Here is a 19,827-nt window from a genome sequence, read left to right as displayed (position 1 = left end):
AGTGCAGGCACAGCGTCTGTTTTGTACACTGCTCCAAGATGAATTACCCAACAAGCAAGGTATGCATGAGCTTAATTGTGCTTACATACTAAATCTTTAGTGCACAATTTCACCTGGTTTTCATCAGGTCTTTGTGAAACCCACGGGAAACTGTGCACTATAGACTAGAAAGTAAACAAAATAAAGCCCGTGTGTACCTTGCTTACTGGTTCAACTGCCCCGACACTGCTGTATGCCTGGGTTCTGTAACAGTGCTTGCCTCGCACATTGATAGCTAGCTAGCTGCCGTGAGTCAACTCCAACTCGTAGAGACCTTTGGTACAACAAAACAAAATCTCACCTGGTCCTGCCTCATCCTCACAATCGTTATTGTGCCAATCCATCTCACCCAGGGTCTCCCTTGTGCTTGCTGACCCTCTGCTTTTTCAAACATGATATCCTCTTCCAGCAATCGATCCCTCTTGATAATGTGTACGAAGAAAGAGAGTCATACAGCCTGGCACATAGTACAGCTTTAATAAATGGTAATAGAATGAATAAAAAATCTGTTGCCTTGGAGTCCATTCTGACTCATGGCAACCCAATGTGTGTTAGAGCAGATCTGTGCTCCCGATGGTTTTCAATGGCTGATTTTTGGGAACTAGAACGCCAGGTCTTTCTTCCTAGGCACCTCGGAGTGGCCTGTACCTTACAACCTTTATGTTAGCAGCCTAGTGCGTTAACTGTTTACACCAATGTAATGAATAACAGTATGTAAACAACAGTCATATGCAGCAGAGTCTGAGTAAAATAAGGAATAGCAAGTCCATAAGGTATTTCAATAACAACTTCTCTTAAGTCCCCGATGAGATTTTGCAATTAGGAGTAGTTGGGTAGCAGGGCAAGCCTGCAAGCTCCAAAACACGCTAAGCAGTAGAGACCTTTCCAAACCCACGTCATCTCCGCGCCTGCGCAGATCTACCTCCGAGGTCCAGCCCCCGTTCTTTGCAAGAAGAAGGGCGTGGCTAAGCGGACTATGGGCCGGGGCGCGAGTGGATGACGTCACGCGGCGTGTGCCCAGGTAGCCAGTAGTAACCCCGAGTCCGCGGAAGTGGAGACCTGTGGTCAGGAGGCTGATACAGGTAACCTGTTCGCTTCTTGTTGGGTCCCTGCCTTCCTCTCTTCCGGCCCCGGGATGGCGGCGGTGACAGCAACATCCAATTCTGAAGGCGATGGGGAGCCAGCTCTTACCCTCATCTTTTGTCGATCTGCGGGAACCCCATGTCTTCTCAGTCCTCCCCGACTCCTGAGGCTGAAACTCGTTCAGGGTGGGCAACCACTTCTCTCCGCTTCCGCTCTCGGGATGGCAGTGGTCTCTGATTCTTTTTTCCTAGGCGGCACAGACTCTCAGCCTCTAGTTGCCGCCTCCTTCATCTCTTCCCTGCAGGTCCTTTCACCCCTCCTTCTCCGTCCCTAGTTCCATATGGCTCCTCTCCAGCCCGTTTAAGGAAACAGAACAGTTTCCGATTCCGTTCATTTCTACTTGCAGTGAAACCTATTTTCCCCCCACCCCCGGAGGATCCTTACTGAGAACACCAAGTTTTGAGTTTTAGTGTTCCTAAAGAACGTTCGTTCTCTGTCCGTCTGGAGTTTTGCTCATTAACGCATGCATGGGTGGTAGTTGGGGGGGGGGGGAGGCGGCGTGGTGCAGTACTGTGAAAATCTATTGTGATAATAAAAGATGCACTTGGGATCCAATCAACTGTTGAGGTGCAGGAAGTTAAAGCTTTTCAGAAAAATGCTCTTAGCCCCTGGGTTTCTTTATGTTTTTTCGAGCAACGATGACAGTTAACCTCGCGAAGTAGCTTGTCACCCATCAAAATAAATAAGCAGTACGATCTGCTAGGAATGTTCATATCGCTTAAAAACAAACAAAAACAGGTTTCATATTGTTGGTAAAGGGTCATTCATATTATCGGTATGTGTTACTACAAAACCAGCCAGCAACATAGATGCTACTGAGTATATGGGATGAGAGGCAGGATTCTGAAATCTTTGATCTTACTGATAGTTTGGCTTGATTTTGTTGCACTTTTAGTATGTTCCATTTTTTAAATAAAGTGTAGTTACTTCATATAATTCTGGGAAGCCTACCAATGGCTTGCTTATTGGTAAGATTGTGTTCTTCCAATATTTGGTGTAGTGGTTAAGCACTGGGCTGCTAACAGAAAGGTCACTGGTTTGAACCCACCAGCTGCTCTGCAGGAGAAAGATGTGGCAGTCTGCTTCTGTAAAGATTACAGCCTTGGAAACCCTATGGGGCAATTCTGCCTTGTCCTGTAGGGTTGTTATGAGGCAGGATGGACTCAATGGCAATGGATTTCTTTTTTTTTTTTTTTTTAAGTAGAATAAGGTTAGGGAATAATAGTTGCTGTTGAAATTTGCTGTATCCTAGGGACTGTGTTCAACACTTTGCATAAGCTTTCTTCTTAATTCACACAGTGACCCTGTGAGTTGAGAATTATTATCTCCAATTTACAGAAAAGGAAACTGAGGCTCAGGTATATGAAAAATGACTTGCCAAAAATTCACAGTAATTAAGTGGCAGAGCCAAGATTTAAATTTAAGTCTGTGTATGACTTCAAAGCCTACACTTTTTTTTTTTTTTAAATAACTCTGTTAATGATCAAATTCTATGCCTTTTATAATGTTTTTGTTGTCAGGTGCCGTTGAGTTGGTTCTGACTCATAGTGACCCTATGCACAACAGAACGAAACACTGCCTAGTCCTGCGCCATCCTTAAAATCGTTGTTTTGCTTGAGCTCATTGTTGCAGCCACTGTGTCAGTCCAGCCTGTTGAGGGTCTTCCTTTTTTCCGCTGACCCTGTACTTTGCCAAGTATGATGTCCTTCTCCAGGGACTGATCCCTCCTGACAACATGTCCAAGTATGTAAGACACAGCCTTGCCATCCTTGCCTCTAAGGAGCATTCTGGTTGTACTTCCAAGATAGATTCATTCATTCTTTTGGCAGTCCATGGTATATATTCAATATTCTTTGCCAACAGCATAATTCAAAGGTGTCAGTTCTTCTTTGATCTTCCTTATTCATTGTCCAGCTTTTACATACATATGATGCAATCGAAAATACCATGGCTTGGGTCAGGCGCACCTTAGTCTTCAAGGTGACGTCTTTGCTTTTCAACACTTGAAAGAGGTCCTTTGCAGCAGATTTGCCCAATGCAATGCGTCTTTTGATTTCTTGACTGCTGCTTCCTTGCGTGTTGATCGTGGATCCAAGTGAAATGAAATCCTTGACAATTTCAGTCTTTTCTCCATTTATCATGATGTCGTTCATTGGTCCAGTTGTGAGGATTTTTGTTTTCTTTATGTTGAGGTGTAATCCATACTGGAGGCTGTGGTCTTTGATTTTCATCAGTAAGTGCTTCAAGTCTTTTTCACTTTCAGCAAGCAAGGTTGTGTCATCTGCATAACGCAGGTTGTTAATGAGTCTTCCTCATTAACATCAATCCTGTTGCCCTGTTCTTCATATAGTCCAGTTTCTCGTATTATTTGCTCAGCATACAGGTTGAATCGGTATGGTGAAAGGATACAACCCTGATGCACACCTTTCCTGACTTTAAACCAATCAGTATCCCCTTGTTCTGTCTGAACAACTGCCTCTTGGTCTATGTAAAGGTTCCTCATGAGCACAATTAAGTATTCAGGAACTCCCATTCTTGGCAATGTTATCCATAATTTGTTATGATCCACACAGTCGAATGCCTTTGCATAGTCAACAAAACACAGGTAAACATCCTTCTGGTATTCTCTGCTTTCAGCCAGGATCCATCTGACATCAGCAGTAATATCCTTGGTTCCACATCCTCTTCTGAAACCAGCCTGAATTTGAATGATCTTCAACAAAATTTTGCTTGTGTGTGACATGAATGATATTGTTCTATAATTTCCACATTTGGTTTGATCTCTTTTCTTGGGAATAGGCATAAATATGGATCTTTTCCAGTCAGTTGGCCAGGAAGCTGTCTTCCATGTTTCTTGAAATAGATGAATGAGCACCTCCAGCGCTGCATCTGTTTGTTGAAACATATCGATTGATATTCCATCAGTTCCTGGAGCCTTGTTTTTCACAAGTACCTTCAGAGCAGCTTGGACTTCTTCCTTTACTACCATCAGTTCCTGATCATATGCTGCCTCTTGAAATGGTTGAACATCGACTAATTCTTTTTGGTATAATGACTCTGTGTATTCCTTCCATCTTCTTTTGATGCTTCCTGCATCATTTAATATTTTCCCCATAGAGTCCTTCACTATTGCAACTCGAGGCTTGAATTTTTTCTTCAGTTCTTTCAGCTTGAGAAACGCCGAGCGTGTTCTTCCCTTTGGATTTCTTTCTCCAGCTCTTTGCACATGTCATTATAATACTTTACTTTGTCTTCTTGAGCCACCCTTTTAAATCTTCTGTTCAGTTCTTTTACTTCATCATTTCTTCCTTTTGCTTTAGCTGCTCGACATTCATGAGCAGGGTTCAGAGTCTCATGTGACATCCACCTTGGTCTTTTCTTTCTTTCCTGTTTCAATAACCTCTTGCTTTTTTCATGTATGATGTCCTTGATGTCATTCTACAACTTGTCTGGCCTTCAGTTGCTAGTGTTTAGTGTGTTAAGTCTATTCTTGAGATGGTCTCTAAGTTCAGGTGGGATATACTCAAGGTCATGTTTTGGCTCTCGTGGACTTGCTCTGATTTTCTTCAGTTTCAGCTTGAACTTGCATGTGAGCAACTGATGGTCTGTTCCACAGTCAGCCCCTGGTGTTGTTCTGACCGATGATATTGAGCTTTTCCATTGTCTCTTTCCACAGATGTAGTCAATGTCATTACTGTGTGTTCCATCTGGTGAGGTCCATGTGTGTAGTCACGATTCATGTTGGTGAAAGAAGGTATTTGGAATGAAGAAGTCATTGGTCTTGCAAAATTCTATCATTTGATCTCTGGCATTGTTTCTATCACCAAGGCTGTATTTTCCAACTACCAATCCTTCTTTGTTTCCAACTTTCGCATTCCAATCACCAGTAATTATCAATCCATCCTGATTGCTTGTTCGATCAATTTCAGACTGCAGCAGCTGATAAAAGTCTTTGATTTCTTCATCTATCCTGAAGTACAGTGCTGTCAGTGATAGGATAATATCCATATGCCTACAAGGAAGACCAGTTAATACAACTGTTATTCAAACTTTGTGCACCAATCACTAAGGCCAAAGATGAAGATGCCTTTATAATAAAACCAAAAAAACCAAACCCACTGCCGTCGAGTCAATTCTGACTCATAGTGACCCTGTAGGACAGAGGAGAACTGCCCCATATAGTTTCCAAGGAGCACCTGGTGGATTTGAACTGCTGACCTCTTGGTTAGCAGCTGTAGCACTTAACCACTAGGCCACCAGGGTTTCCGCCTTTATAATAGTCACACATAATTCTATGAGTTTGTTCACTCATCTGTCCAAATGATTTGACATTTTCTTTGACAGTATCTTTACTATTAAATTCTAATGTACGTGACATTAAAACACCTGGAAAGTTTAATTTGTGCTTCCCCTGCACACACAGACACAGACAGAGACAGAGACAGAGACAGAGACACAGACAGAGACAGAGACAGAGACACAGACAGAGACAGAGACAGAGACAGAGACACAGACACAGACACAGACACACACTCTGCCCTCACCATTAAAAATGAAATAAATGGCAAGCAAGATTACTCTGTCAGACCCTTCTGGTTGGAGCCCTCAGGCAATGATTGACTGGATAGTTGAGGGTTTTACCATTTTAGAAATGAAAATTATATTGAGTATTTTAGATGGAAATTTAAACCATGTACGAAGCAATTCTTTGCCTTCTTAAATACAGTATACTGAACAGACTTTAGCCTTCGCTTGATGTCTCAGAGCAGTCATTATGAACATCATTTATCGCCCAGTGTTGAAATGGCGATTTCCTCAGAGCTTTTTATTATATTTGACCCTGAAGCTGCTTTGCATTTTGAATTTGCCTGTCCTTTTTTTAGTTTTTGTAGTCCATTCCTCAATGTCACCAAGAGTTCGTAAAGCATTGTTGTGAAAAGCAGGAACTGTGGAACCAGAATTGTAGGGTTCGAATCCCAGCTCTGCCACTTAACTAGTAGAGTGAGTCTGGACAAGTTAATTTACCCCTCAATACCTCAGTTTTCTCATTTGTAAAATGGTGACAGTAAGAATACGTACTTCAGAAGATTGTTGTGAGGATAAAATGAAAGTCTGTGTAAAAGACTTAGAATACTACCAGGCATATTGTAAGAGCCACATAAGTAAGGGTTTGCTAATATTATTATTAGTCTGGTTTTGACCTTAAGTTCTTTGAAAATTGCGTTCTAGTTTTTTGAAATTGTGGTTTGTTGAAAATTTATGTGTAGTAATTGGGAGTCCCTGGGTGGCGCAAATGGTTAAACACTCAACTACTGGCTTAAAAGTTTGGCTGTTTGAACCCACCCAGAGGCACCTCGGAAGTCAAGCCTGGCGATCTGCTTCTGAAAGGTCACAGCCTTGAAACCCTATGGAGCAGTTCCACTTTACACATGTGGGGTTCCCATGGGTCAGGACTGCCTCTACGGCAACAGCAACAACAAAAACTAGAGAATTACTGCACCTGGAATGCCTCATCCTGAGCCGTTCTGGGAACATGTGGATTTACTCAGTTAGACCTTACAGAACCACGCTTTCATTGTGTCTTTCCAGTCCTGTGTGATTTTGCTCAGGGTGTTTGGAGTGGACATTTCAAATATTTTATTTTATTCTATGTATTTGCTTTATTTTGATATCAAAATAATGATTTTTGATTTCTGTTTTGAATATGGAAGATTTCTCAGTGGTTTTGAAAAATCAGTTGATGCACATCCATTTTTGGTGCTCTGCACAGGCTTACCCTTTCACTGATGTTATCAAGGCTCTTGTGGATGAGAACTTCCTTAAAAACAAACCACCACTATGCGTTGGCCACTCACCAGAGTATCTCTTCAGTGTGATTCTCTAACTCCTGCTCTTTGTCTTTCCCTCTTCCTTTTCCTTTAAGGAGCTGAGAAAATTGACCCTATCAGTGAAGTGGAATAATGTGCCTTACAACATTTATAAGTTACGTACTCATTTTCAGGGGTGTATTTGAAACCAGTGGGGGACATTGGTGGTTCAGTGGTAAGATTTTTTTTGTCTTTCATGCGGGAAACCTGGGTTTGATTCCTGACCAATGCACCTCACGCAGAGCCACCACCTGTCAGTCAGCAAAGGCTTGTGTGTTTCTGTGATGCTGAACAGATTTCAGCAGAGCTTCAAGGCTAAGACGGACTAGGAAGAAAGACCTGGTGATCTACTTCTGAAAAATCAGCTAATGAAATCCCTGCGCATCAAAAGGGTTCGATTGCAGGACTGAGCAGCTATTTTATTCTTTTGTTCATGGGGTCATGATGAGTCGAGGGTCTGACTTGATGGCAGCTAACAGCAACAGCAATTTTAAACCAAGACCAGCCAAGAGTTGATATTGACTCCTTTGGTGTTCCGAATATTTTAATACCATTAGGGTGATATTTATTTTAAAACTTCGTAGCAAAAATATAGTTATACATATATATTTTAAATAATTTTTATTGTGCTTTAAGTGAAAGTTTACAAATCAAGTCAGTCTCTCACACAAAAACCCATATATAGCTTGCTACACACTCCCAATTACTCTCCTCCTGATGAGACAGCCTGCTCTCTCCCCGCACTCTCTCTTTTCGTGTCCATTTCGCCAGCTTCTAACCCCCTCCACCCTCTCATCTCCCCTCCAGGCAGGAGATGCCAACATAGTCTCAAGTGTCCACCTGACCCAAGAAGCTCACTCCTCACCAGCATCCCTCTCCAACACATTGTCCAGTCCAATCCATGTCTGAAGAGTTGGCTTTGAGAATGGTTCCTGTCCTGGGCCAACAAAAGGTCTGGGGGCCATGACCACCGGGGTCCTTCCAGTCTCAGTCAGACCATTAAGTCTGGTCTTTTTATGAGAATTTGGGGTCTGCATCCCACTGCTCTCCTGCTCCCTCAGGGGTTCTCTGTTGTGTTCCCCGTCAGGGCAGCCATGGGTTGTAGCCGAGCACCATCTAGTTCTTCTGGTCTCAGGCTGATGTAGTCAGTGGTTCATGTGGCCCTTTCTGTCTCTTGGGCTCGTAATCACCTTGTGTCCTTGGTGTTCTTCATTCTCCTTTGATCCACGTGGGTTGAGACCAATTGATGCATCTTAGATGGCTGCTTGCTAGCGTTTAAGACCCCAGACACCACTCTTCAAAGTGGGATGCAGAATGTTTTCTTAATAGATTTTACAATGTCAGTTGACTTAGATGTCCCCTGAAACCATGGTCCCCAGACCCCTGCTCCTGCTACGCTGGCCTTTGAAGCATTCAGTTTATTAAGGAAACTTCTTTGCTTTTGGTTTAGTCCAATTGTGCTGACCTCCCCTGTATTGTGTGTTTAGTTATATTTTTAATGTGTATTGAATTATACTTCTCATTTCATATGGTATAAACTCAGTACTTGGTGATTCAATTTGATCGTGGCCCTATAAAGAATAGGGATAGAGATATCACTGAGATAACATTGTTATTAAGAACAAATATGTTGTTGTTGGGTGCCATTGAGTCATTTCAGACTCATAGCTACCTCATGACTGAGTAGAACTGCCCCATAGGGTTTTCTTGGCTGTAATCTTTGCAGAAGCAGATCACCAGGTCTTTCTCCCACAGAGCTGCTGAGTGGGTTTGAACTGCCAACCTTTCAGTAAGTAGCTGAGTGCTTAACTGTTGCGCCACCAGGGCTCCTTTGAACAAATATGCCTGGTATCTTTTGTCAAACTGGAACCCGAGCATAAATTATAGTGTTGTATTTCCTCTCAGCCAGTATTTTGTCTAAAAAAATAGTAAGGAAAATAACAGTAATAATAATATACCATGCCGTACCCATTGCCATTGAGTCAATTCCAATTCATAGCCACCGTGTAGGACAGAGTAGACTGCCCCATATGGTTTCCAAGGCATGGCTAGTAGATTTGAACTGCCGACCTTTTGGATAGCAGCCAAACTCTTAACCACTGTGCCACCAGGGCTCCAATAATAATGTAATAATATTACCTATTCCTTCTAGTGCTTACAGTATGCCATGCACTGTTACACACACTTTACCTATGACGTAGATACTTTTATTGTTCCTATTTTACACGTGAAGAAACTGAGGTACAGAGAAATTCAGTGAATTGCTAAAATTATGAAGCTGGTAGGTGGTGGAATTGAGATTTGAACCCAGGCTCTTTGGCTCCAAAGTTTATTTGTCCCTAGGTTTTGAGTTAACGCTTAAGTCATCAACTTTGCAATGTAAGTTGTTTTACCTGCCACACTCTCCCTTTACCCACTCTTTTTATACTGTCTTTCAAACAGAATGTTACTTCCGAGTTTTGCGGGTATTGGAAGAGCAACTGAACCCAAGCTATTAAAACGGTAACAAGTGCCTCTCATTTGATTAAGGCAGACAGTAACGTCGAATTGGAATTCAGATTGCATTTTCACAGCTAGTTCTTAGAGCCTTGTTTTTGAAAAGCATATCCTGAAACCTTTTATGATCTCATATTGCATTTATATTGTGTTGATGTTTGATGTTAGATATTATACAATTCCCACACTCCTGTTCTGTGGGCAGAAAGAGCTTTTTGCTCGTAATGTTGTTATTAACTCTCAGAATGGCTTATGGCACACTCACATTGCTGCTAACTCATTGCTCTGTGTTGCTTGATTCCTGAAGAAATTATTTTGAAATAGCATTTTTATACCCATTATCGATTTCGTTGTAATTTTTTTCTGTTGCTTACATTTTATTTCTTTGACACTTGCAATTTGAAACTGATGGGAATTGGGTTATGCTTGATATATTTTGGCAGCCAAGGAGACACATCAGCCTGTTTCTTTTGGCACAGATAATATCTTGCCTGTGTAGCGAGTATAGTGTATGTTTGGACGTATAAACTGAGTAACGCTTGGTAGAATAGAATTATAGAATGTTAAGTGTTCAAAGGGTCCTTAGATATGTTTCATTTACCCTTCATTTGGCAATTGGGAATCTGAAGCCTGGGCTGATTAAATGATTTGTCTATAGTCATACAGTATTAGAATCTTTTTTTTTTTTTTTTTAAGAATACCTGTATTCAGTGTTCTTTTAAACCATACCTCAATGTTATTTGTGTGCATCCTTACTTATAAGGGGAGGCTCTAAGTTCTTTACCCATATGTACTTAATTGTCATCTCCTTATAATAGTATGTTCTGGATGAGAAATCATGACCTGAATTAGACAAATGGCAGAATGAACTGATATGACAGATCCAAGAGGAATTGATAGGACTTTGCAGTTGACTGTATAGAGATGACAGTGAGACATCTGGGATAGTTCCCAGGATTTTTGCTTGGACAACTGACTAGATGATATCATGCGCTGGGGAAACTTAGTTAAAAGAGACCGGGGCTGAGCATATGAATTCGAAGTAATTAGAGTCTTGATTGCACAGAGAAAATGAGAAAGATTGAAGACAGAGCTACAGGGAACACCACTGTCTTGAGAAGTGGAAGGGCCAAGAGGTAGAGGGATATAGAGGAGAGGTGGTGGAGAGAGAATGGCATCACCAATGCTGAAAGAGGAGAGAATTTCAGGAAGGAGGGACATGGCCATAGGTGTTAATGTAGCAAACTAAAGACTGAAAGGGCCCGTTGGATTTGACAACTTGAAAGTCATTTGCCTCCACTGTGGAGTTTGAGTCTGTGCTCTGTGACCTAATTTCAGCATTTCTTTTACATTTGGGCATTAGATTATGAAGTTGACTCTCTGGCAGAAGAGATGCCAACATATCCTTAAATTTTACTACTCTTAGAACATTTCTTCTTTTCCATTACCCCCCCACCCCCCGTTCTGTTCTTCCCTTTTGCTTTTTATTGTTTTGGATCTTTTTTTTTTTTTTTTAACATAAATGTATATACTATGTTAATTGAGAAATACTTACAGTAAATTTAGTAAAAGGACATAAGCCACCTACCTGTAGACTGTGCTGTTCAGTGATCTTCCTTGTATTCCGTAAATCCATACTGTCCATGGAACTTTAGAATGAATGGGTACTAACTCCTACCACTTTTACGAAGCGTTGAAAACAAACAGACAAAAACATATACACGCTGACCTAAGTTTTGTCCTATCATTCGTGTTGTCATTGTAAAATAGGAAGCAAGTAGGTGACATTAAAAGGCCTTGACATTTTTACTTGAATCTCATAAAAATTATTTTTCATGAAACCTGATCTGTTTGTTATAAAAAGCAGCTTCTGTCAAGGAATACCCTGTGATAGATAAATCCGCCATCGGTGATTAACAGTGATACATTATGGCCTTATTTCCATAGCTAAATATGTGGATTTCTAAGAAAAAGATGACCTCAGTTTAGAGTGCCGACCACTATTTCATACAGACTGATTTGTTTTGGTGTTTAGGACTCTCATACCGCATGCAGAATGTAGACCCAAAAGCAGGCCAGAAGACAACGTTTGTCAAAGAAGTTACGCTTTAGAAAGCGGCAGTTCCGTCCCAGCAGTTTCTCTCTAGTAGCAGGTGACTTGGAACTGTCTGTTCTGCTTAGTCTGCACCCACGCCCAGAACTTGGACAAATCTAAGATCTTCAGTGGTCACGTTTGAGCAAATGGATGTCCCTTGACTTCAACTGTTGTTCACAACAAATCTTCTGGATTTGGAGCATGGCCTACAGTCATTTCTAATGAAGAGGGTATTTCCAGTTATGGAAATAACCATGGTCACAGTATATGTTGTGTTTAGTCATTTTCTTACAATGATTTAAGAAAGTCATTATAATATTTTTTACAACCCAAGGTAAATCATTAATGTCGTGCAGTATTTGCAGAATTTTAGCAGTGTACGGCCAACACTTTAAAAATATCCTTAGATTCCTTCCATATTAGCGTAGTTCTGTGTTTGTTCTCCAGATTTACATTTTTTTCCTTAAGCATATATGTCTTAGCCTATATAAGATATGGGGTCTTAAGGGAAATAAACTGTTTAACCTTACCTTTAAAACTTCCTAAATTAATTTTTTAAAATTAACCTTTATTAATCTTCAAGTGAACATTTACAAATCCAATCAGTCTGTCACATGTAAGTTTACATACATCTTACTCCCTTCTCCCACTTGCTCTCCCCCTATTGAGTCAGCCCTTTCAGTCTCTCGTTTCCTGCCAATTTTGCCATCTTCCCTCTCTCTCTATCTTCCCATCCCCCATCCAGTCAAGAGTTGCCAACACACTCTCCAGTGTCCACCTGATTTAATTAGCTCACTCTTCATCAGCATCTCTCTCCCCCCCGCTGACCAGTCCCTTTCATGTCTGATGAGTTGTCTTCGGAGATGGTTCCTGTCCTGTGCCAACAGAAGGTCTGGGGAGCATTGCCGCCGGGATTCCTCTAGACCATTAAGTATGGTCTTTTTATGAGAATTTGGGGTCTGCATCCCACTGATCTCCTGCTCCCTCAGGGGTTCTCTGTTGTGCTCCCTGACAGGGCAGTCATCGATTGTGGCTGGGCACCAACTAGTTCTTCTGGTCTCAGGATGATGTAGGTCTCTGGTTCATGTGGCCCTTTCTGTCTCTTGGGTTCTTAGTTGTCGTGTGACCTTGGTGTTCTTCATTTTCCTTTGCTCCAGGTGGGTTGAGACCAACTGATGCATCTTAGATGGCCGCTTGTTAGCAATTAGGACCCCAGACGCCACATTTCAAAGTGGGATGCAGAGTGTTTTCATAATAGAATTATTTTGCCAATTGACTTAGAAGTCTTCTCAAACCATGTTCCCCAGACCCCCGCCCCTGCTCCGCTGACCTTTGAAGCATTCATTTTATCCCAGAAACCTCTTTGCTTTAAAAAAAAAAAAATTGGTCTGACCTTCCTTGTATTGAGTGTTGTCTTTCCCTTCACCCAAAGCAGTTCTTATCTACTGATTGATCAATAAAAAACCCTCTCCCTCCCTCCCTCCCCCCTTCGTAACCACAAAAGTATGTGTTCTTCTCAGTTTTTTCTATTTCTCAAGATCTTATAATAGTGGTCTTATACAATATTTGTCCTTTTGCCTCTGACTCATTTCGCTCAGCACAATGCCTTCCAGATTCCTCCACGTTATGAAATGTTTCAGAGATTCGTCACTGTTCTTTATCGATGAGTAGTATTCCATTGTGTGAATATACCACAATTTATTTAACCATTCATCCGTTGACGGACACCTTGGTTGCTTCCAGCTTTTTGCTATTGTAAACAGAGCTGCAGTAAACATGGGTGTGCATATATCTGTTTGTGTGAAGGGTCTTGTATCTCTAGGGTATATTCCGAGGAGTGGGATTTCTGGGTTGTATGGTAGTTCTATTTCTAACTGTTTAAGATAACGCCAGATGGATTTCCAAAGTGGTTGTACCATTTTTACAATCCCACCAGCAGTGTATGAGAGTTCCAATCTCTCTGCAGCCTCTCCAACATTTATTATTTTGTGTTTTTTGGATTAATGCCAGTCTAGTTGGTGTGAGATGGAATCTCATCGTAGTTTTAATTTGTATTTCTCTAATGGCTAATGATCGGGAGCATTTTCTCATGTGTCTGTTGGCTGCCTGAATATCTTCTTTAGTGAAATGTGTGTTCATATCCTTTGCCCACTTCTTGATTGGGTTGTTTGTCTTTTTGTGGTTGAGTTTTGACAGAATTATATAGATTTTAGAGATCAGGCGCTGGTCTGAGATGTCATAGCTGAATATTCTTTCCCAGTCTATAGGTGGTCTTTTTACTCTTTTGGTGAAGTCTTTGGATGAGCATAGGTGTTTGATTTTTAGGAACTCCCAGTTATCTGGTTTCTCTTCATCATTTTTGGTAATGTTTTGTATTCTGTTTATGCCCTGTATTAGGGCTCCTAGGGTTGTCCCTATTTTTTCTTCCATGATCTTTATCGTAAAACTTCCTAAATTAATTTTAACATGATCCCTAAATTAAATGTCAGCTGTTTGTTGTTTTTAGGTGCTATCGAGTCAGTTTCAACTCATGGCGACACCATGTGACAGTAAAACTGCCCTCCCCCCATTGGGTTTCTAAACTGTAGCCTTTACTGAAGTAGATTGCCAGGTCTTTCTTCTGCAGAACTGCTAGGTGGGTTTGAACGGCCAGTCTTTGGGTTAGCAGCTGAGCACTTAACCACTGTACCACCATTACACATTTAAATTTAAAAGACAGTTGAGCTCTTGGAAAAAATTTGAAGATATTTAAGCTATATCAGATGAATTATCTTACTTCCAACTGCTTTTCAATTTCCAGGAATTTGTTGAAATCTCTTGTCTGGAAGGATGAGCTGAGTACATGTTCAATTCACCACTTAGAACCTGATGCTAGGAATGTATTTTAAACCTTGGTGAGATGTATTTGAAGCCATTTAGAAAGAACAGGGCACCCATTTGCAGCGTGTAAATTCTGGATCTATCTCTGAATTAGGAAATCTGTGTTATATTAAATATTCTCACAAGGACCACATTGTAAGTATTGAAATCTGAATGCTTCTGATATTTCTAGAGAATCTTTGACTTTGTGCTTGACTTAATTTTGATCTTTAGATGTAGTACTCCTAGTGGGGTTTAGTACAGCTATAGCTCTGCGGGGTGATCACCAAATACGTCCTTAGGTAGAAGGAGCCTGACTTGCTCTCCCAAAGGAAGTGTAATTCCCTAAGACAAGAGCAGAGGGACCTTCTGCCTTTCCTACAGCTATCCTGCCCTAGGCAGTATGTTTCCTACAGAGAAGGATGGAAAAACTGTCCGGTGTAAGAAGTGAGGCTGTAAGGTCAGCCTAGGCCAGGAATTAGGGGAGGAGTAAGAAGGGTGTTTGTCCTTGGGAGCTGCCAAGAAAGGACAAGCTTATCACCCATACAGCAAGTTTTGAATGATGAAAACTTCCTGAATATAATCAGCAGCAAGAGTCCTTCACAAGAATCATTACTGGAAGTGGTTGAAGTGTTTGCCAGATGGAGGGTTTTTTTGTTTTGTTTGGTTTTTTCATCCTTGAATTCCACCCGTAAAAACAAAACCAAACCTGTTGCCATCAAGTTAGTTCCAACTAATGGCGACTCCATGTGTTAACTGAGTAGAACAGCTCCATAGGGTTTTCTTGGCTGTAGTCATTATGGAAGCAGATTGCCAGGCTTTCTTCTGCAACACTACTAGGTGGCTTCAACCCTTAGGTTAGTAGATGAGGGCAGACTGTGCCATAGTGAATCCTAAGTAGTGCTGGTTAGGAGGAGACCGGAGTTAGATTAAGTCAGTGGTTCTCAAAGTGTGGTCCCTGGACCAGCAGCTTCAGAATCACCTGGAACTTGTTAGAAATGCAAATACTTGGAGCCCAGTAGTAGACTCAAGTTTGAGAACCACTGGCCTAACCAAAAGGAGCCCTGGTGGTGCATTGGTTAAAGTGCTTGGCTCCTAACCAAAAGGTCAGTGGTTCAAACCCACCAACCTTTCCTCAGGAGAAAGATGTGGCAATCTGCTTCTGTAAAGATTTACAGCCTTGGAAACCCTATGGGGCATTTCTACTCTGTCCTATAGAGTCACTATGAGTTGGAATTGTTTTGGTTTTGGGCCTAACCAATTCAACCCAAGTCATCGTGGCAAAGTCACAGTGTTGATAAAGAATGAGAGAAAATGTCTTTCATGCTAGAACACCCTTTAATCTTTGTGTACAATGTCATTGCTTTTATAGAATGTGTTGTGTTTCAAGTTGAAGGACAGAAAAGATGGTGTTCTTCTATAGATACCAAAACAGATAACACTATTCTTGCAGATAGAGGATACCCTCTGTTCGTGGCTGCAATTCACATTGCGATCTACATTCTGCCAGATTATAATGGCAGAGAGCTTTTCACCTTGCCTACGTTTTCATTTCAAGTATTTATTTCCTGATTGATCTTTTTTTTTTTTTGTAATTTACGCAATAACCTATGAGAATCCTGCTTTCATGGCTTTGTGATGACAAGAATTGGTTCACATAGCTACGTGATTCTGAAGCATTAGGATACATAAGAATTATCTGGGAAGTTTAATTAAAATGTGGATTATTGGTTCCTTTCCCTGGGGATTCTGATTCAGTAGATCTGACATAGTGTCTAAGAACCTCAATTTATAACAGATTAATTGTGGTGCATTTGATTCTCAGACCATACTTTTAGAGACACCATTCTAGATCTTAAAGGAGGGTGGCGATTTATCTGATTATAGTTTTATTTTGGGGGAATTGTGAGATACAAACCCCAAACCAAACCAAACCTACTGCCATCCGGTTGATTCTGACTCATAGCAACACCATAGGGATTCCAAAGCTATAAATCTCTACAGAAGCAGATTGCCCCATCTTTCTCCTGAGGAGCTGCTGGTGGTTTCGAACCGCTGACCTTTGGGTTAGCAGTCGAATGCTTTAACCACCACTCCACCAGGGCTCCTCGTAAAATACAAATGGTTTCATGAATTTCTGAAACTAGTATCTTCATAGGTATGAATCCTAATTGCTAAAATTGAAGCTAACTGAAGGTTTAATTTTCACTGCGAAACTACCGATTGGCCTGGGACACAATCCTTTGAGAAGTCGTGGGTAGTCTTCCTAGGTGAAAAATGCCCCTGAAGATCACTTTGACAGTGTAACATAACACAAACCAGTCAGACTTAAAAATTCTGTAGTTCTGTAATTAGTATTTTCTTAATAATGAATATTTAGGAGACTGACCTTTACAGCTATGGGGCTACATGTTAAAGAGTCACATATTAAAAGAGTAAGCAAACTTGTTAAGCTACTGGGAAAGTATACCTTTTTACACAGTCTCCAAGTCATGGCATCAAGAGTGCTGAGAAAATACTATATAAATGAGCCTACAGGCTAGTACCCTGAGCTCACATCAGGGGCAGGAGTAGATTTATCTAAAGTAATTTAGAGATATTTTTCCTGCATGTTGTCATTAAGTGCTGTCAAGTCGGTTCTGACTCATAGCGACCCTATGCACAACAGAACGAAACGCTGCCCGGTCCTGCTACGTCCTTGCAATCATTGTTATGCTTGAGCTCATTGTTGCAGCCACTGTGTCAGTCCACCTCGTTGAGGGTCTTCCTCTTTTCCGCTGACCCTGTACTCTGCCAAGCATGATGTCCTCCAGGGACTGATCCCTCCTGACAACATGTCCAAAGTATGTAAGACGCAGTCTCACCATCCTTGCCTCTAAGGAGCATTCTGGCTGCACTTCTTCCAAGACAGATTTGTTCGTTCTTTTGGCAGTCCATGCTATATTCAATATTCTTCACCAGGACCACAATTCAAAGGCGTCAGCTCTTCTTCGGTCTTCCTTATTCATTGTCCAGTTTTCACATGCATATGATGTGATTGAAAATACCATGGCTTGGGTCAGGTGCACCTTAGTCTTCAGGGTGACATCTTTGCTCTTCAACACTTTGAGGAGGTCCTTTGCAGCAGATTTGCCCAGTACAGTGCATCTTTTGATTTCTTGACTGCTGCTTCCATGGGTGTTGATTGTGGATCCAAGTAAAATGAAATCCTTGACAACTTCAGTCTTTTCTCCATTTATCATGATGTCACTCATTGGTCCAGTTGTGAGGATTTTTGTTTTCTTTATGTTGAGGTGTAATCCACACTGAAGGCTGTGGTCTTTGATCTTCATCAGTAAGTACTTTAAGTCGTCTTCACTTTCAGCAAGCAAGGTTGTGTCATCTGCATAACGCAGGTTGTTAATGAGCCTTCCTCCAATCCTGATGCCCTGTTCTTCTTCGTATAGTCCAGCTTCTTGGATAATTTGCTCAGCATACAGCTTAAATAGGTATGGTGAAAGAATACAACCCTGATGCACACCTGACTTTAAACCAATCAGTATCCCCTTGTTCCGTCCAAACAACTGCCTCTTGATCTATGTAAAGACTCCTCATGAGCACAATTAAGTGTTCTGAAATTCCCATTCTTCGCAGTGTTATCCATCGTTTGTTATGATCCACACAGTCGAATGCCTTTGCATAGTCAATAAAACACAGGTAAACATCCTTCTGGAATTCTCTGCTTTCAGCCAGGATCCATCTGACATCAGCAATGATATCCCTGGTTCCACGTCCTTTTCTGAAACCAGCCTGAATTTCTGGCAGTTCCCCGTCAATATACTGCTGCAGCTGTTTTTGAATGATCTTCAGCAAAATTTTGCGTTCCAATCACCAGTAATTATCAATGCATCTTGATTGCATGTTCGATCAATTTCAGACTGCAGCAGCTGATGAAAATCTTCTATTGCTTCACCCTTGGCCCTAGTGGTTGGTGCGTAAATTTGAATAATAGTCGTATTAACTGGTCTTCCTTGTAGGCTTATGGATATTATCCTATCGCTGACAGCGTTTTTCAGGATAGATCTTGAAAGGTTCTTTTTGACATGGATGCAACACCATTCCTCTTCGAATTGTCATTTTCAGCATAGTAAACTATAAGATTGTCTGATTCAAAATGGCCAATACCAGTCCATTTTAACTCACTAATGCCTAGGATATCGATGTTTATGCATTCCGTTTCATTTTTGACGATTTCCAGTTTTCCTAGATTCATGCTTCGTACATTCCAGATTCCGATTATTAATGGATGTTTGCAGCTGTTTCTTCTCATTTTGAGTCATGCCACTTCAGCAAATCAAGATTCCGAAAGGTTTACTCCATGTATGTCATTAAGGTCGACGCTACTTTGAGGAGGCAGCTCTTCCCCAGTCATCTTTTGAGTGCCTTCCAACCTGGGGGCTCATCTTCCAGCAGTATATCAGACAGTGTTCCGCTGCTATTCATAAGGTTTTCACTGGCTAATGATTTTCAGAAGTAGACTGCCAGGTCCTTCTTCCTAGTCTGTCTTAGTCTGGAAGCTCAACTGAAACCTGTCCTCCATGGGTGACCCTGCCGGTATCTGAATACCGGTGGCATAGTTTCCAGCATCACAGCAACATGCAAGCCCCCACAGTATGACAAACTGACAGACACGTGGTGCTCACATGGTGTCTGTATTTTTCCCATGTGTGTGCATAGGACTGTGAAAAAAATTGTATCTAGCTTCCTGGAAAGTGATTCATAACAACAATGCGGCAGGAAACATTTTTCTTCTTTTTTGTTCTTTTCAGGAGGTCCTCAGTTAACTATCTCTGTGTCCTACTACTCCAGGATTCAGTTAGGACTTCTTGAAATGAATAAGAATAAAGATAGTGGCATGTTCTTATTTTCAACTACTTGAAAATCCTCGTTTCTGTTGAGCCAGTTCCGACTCGTGGCCACCCCATGTGTTACAGAGCAGAATTCAGTTCCATAAGGCTTTATTGACTGTAACCTTTTTCTCTTTTTTTTAAAATGTATTTGGCTTCGTTCACAAGGAATTTTTTATTGTACTTTAGATAAAGGATTACAGAACAAATTAGTTTCACATTAAACAATTAATACACATATTGTTTTGTGACATTGGTTGCCAACTCCACGCCATGTCAACACTCCCTTTGTTGGCCCTAGGTTCCCCATTACCAGCTTTCCTGTCCCCTCCTGCCTTCTTGTCCTTGCCCCAGGCTGGTGTGGCTGTTTAGTCTCATTTTGTTTTATGGGCCTGTCTAATCTTTGGCTGGAGGGTGAACCTCAGGAGTGACTTTGGTACTG

General features: G+C 41.3%; 1 protein-coding gene across 18 annotated transcripts in view; it reads left to right on the top strand.

The window, feature by feature from the left end:
* Nucleotides 1-984: 984 nt before the first annotated feature.
* The window catches only part of AOPEP (aminopeptidase O (putative)), a 462,828-nt gene continuing 443,985 nt past the window's right edge, over nt 985-19,827 (top strand). For 4 of the 18 annotated variants that reach the window (XR_010322949.1, XM_023544689.2, XM_023544687.2 and 1 more), the window contains exon 1: nt 991-1,121. The gene's annotated coding sequence lies outside the window, so the exon portion shown is untranslated. The other 14 variants (XR_010322951.1, XM_064291145.1, XM_023544698.2 and 11 more) reach the window with 10 other exon arrangements.

Source organism: Loxodonta africana, chromosome 9 (genome assembly GCF_030014295.1).
Source record: "Loxodonta africana isolate mLoxAfr1 chromosome 9, mLoxAfr1.hap2, whole genome shotgun sequence".
Lineage (NCBI taxonomy): Eukaryota > Metazoa > Chordata > Mammalia > Proboscidea > Elephantidae > Loxodonta > Loxodonta africana.
Note: the sequence above shows the minus strand (reverse complement) of the source record. Positions and strands in the feature narration are given on the sequence as shown.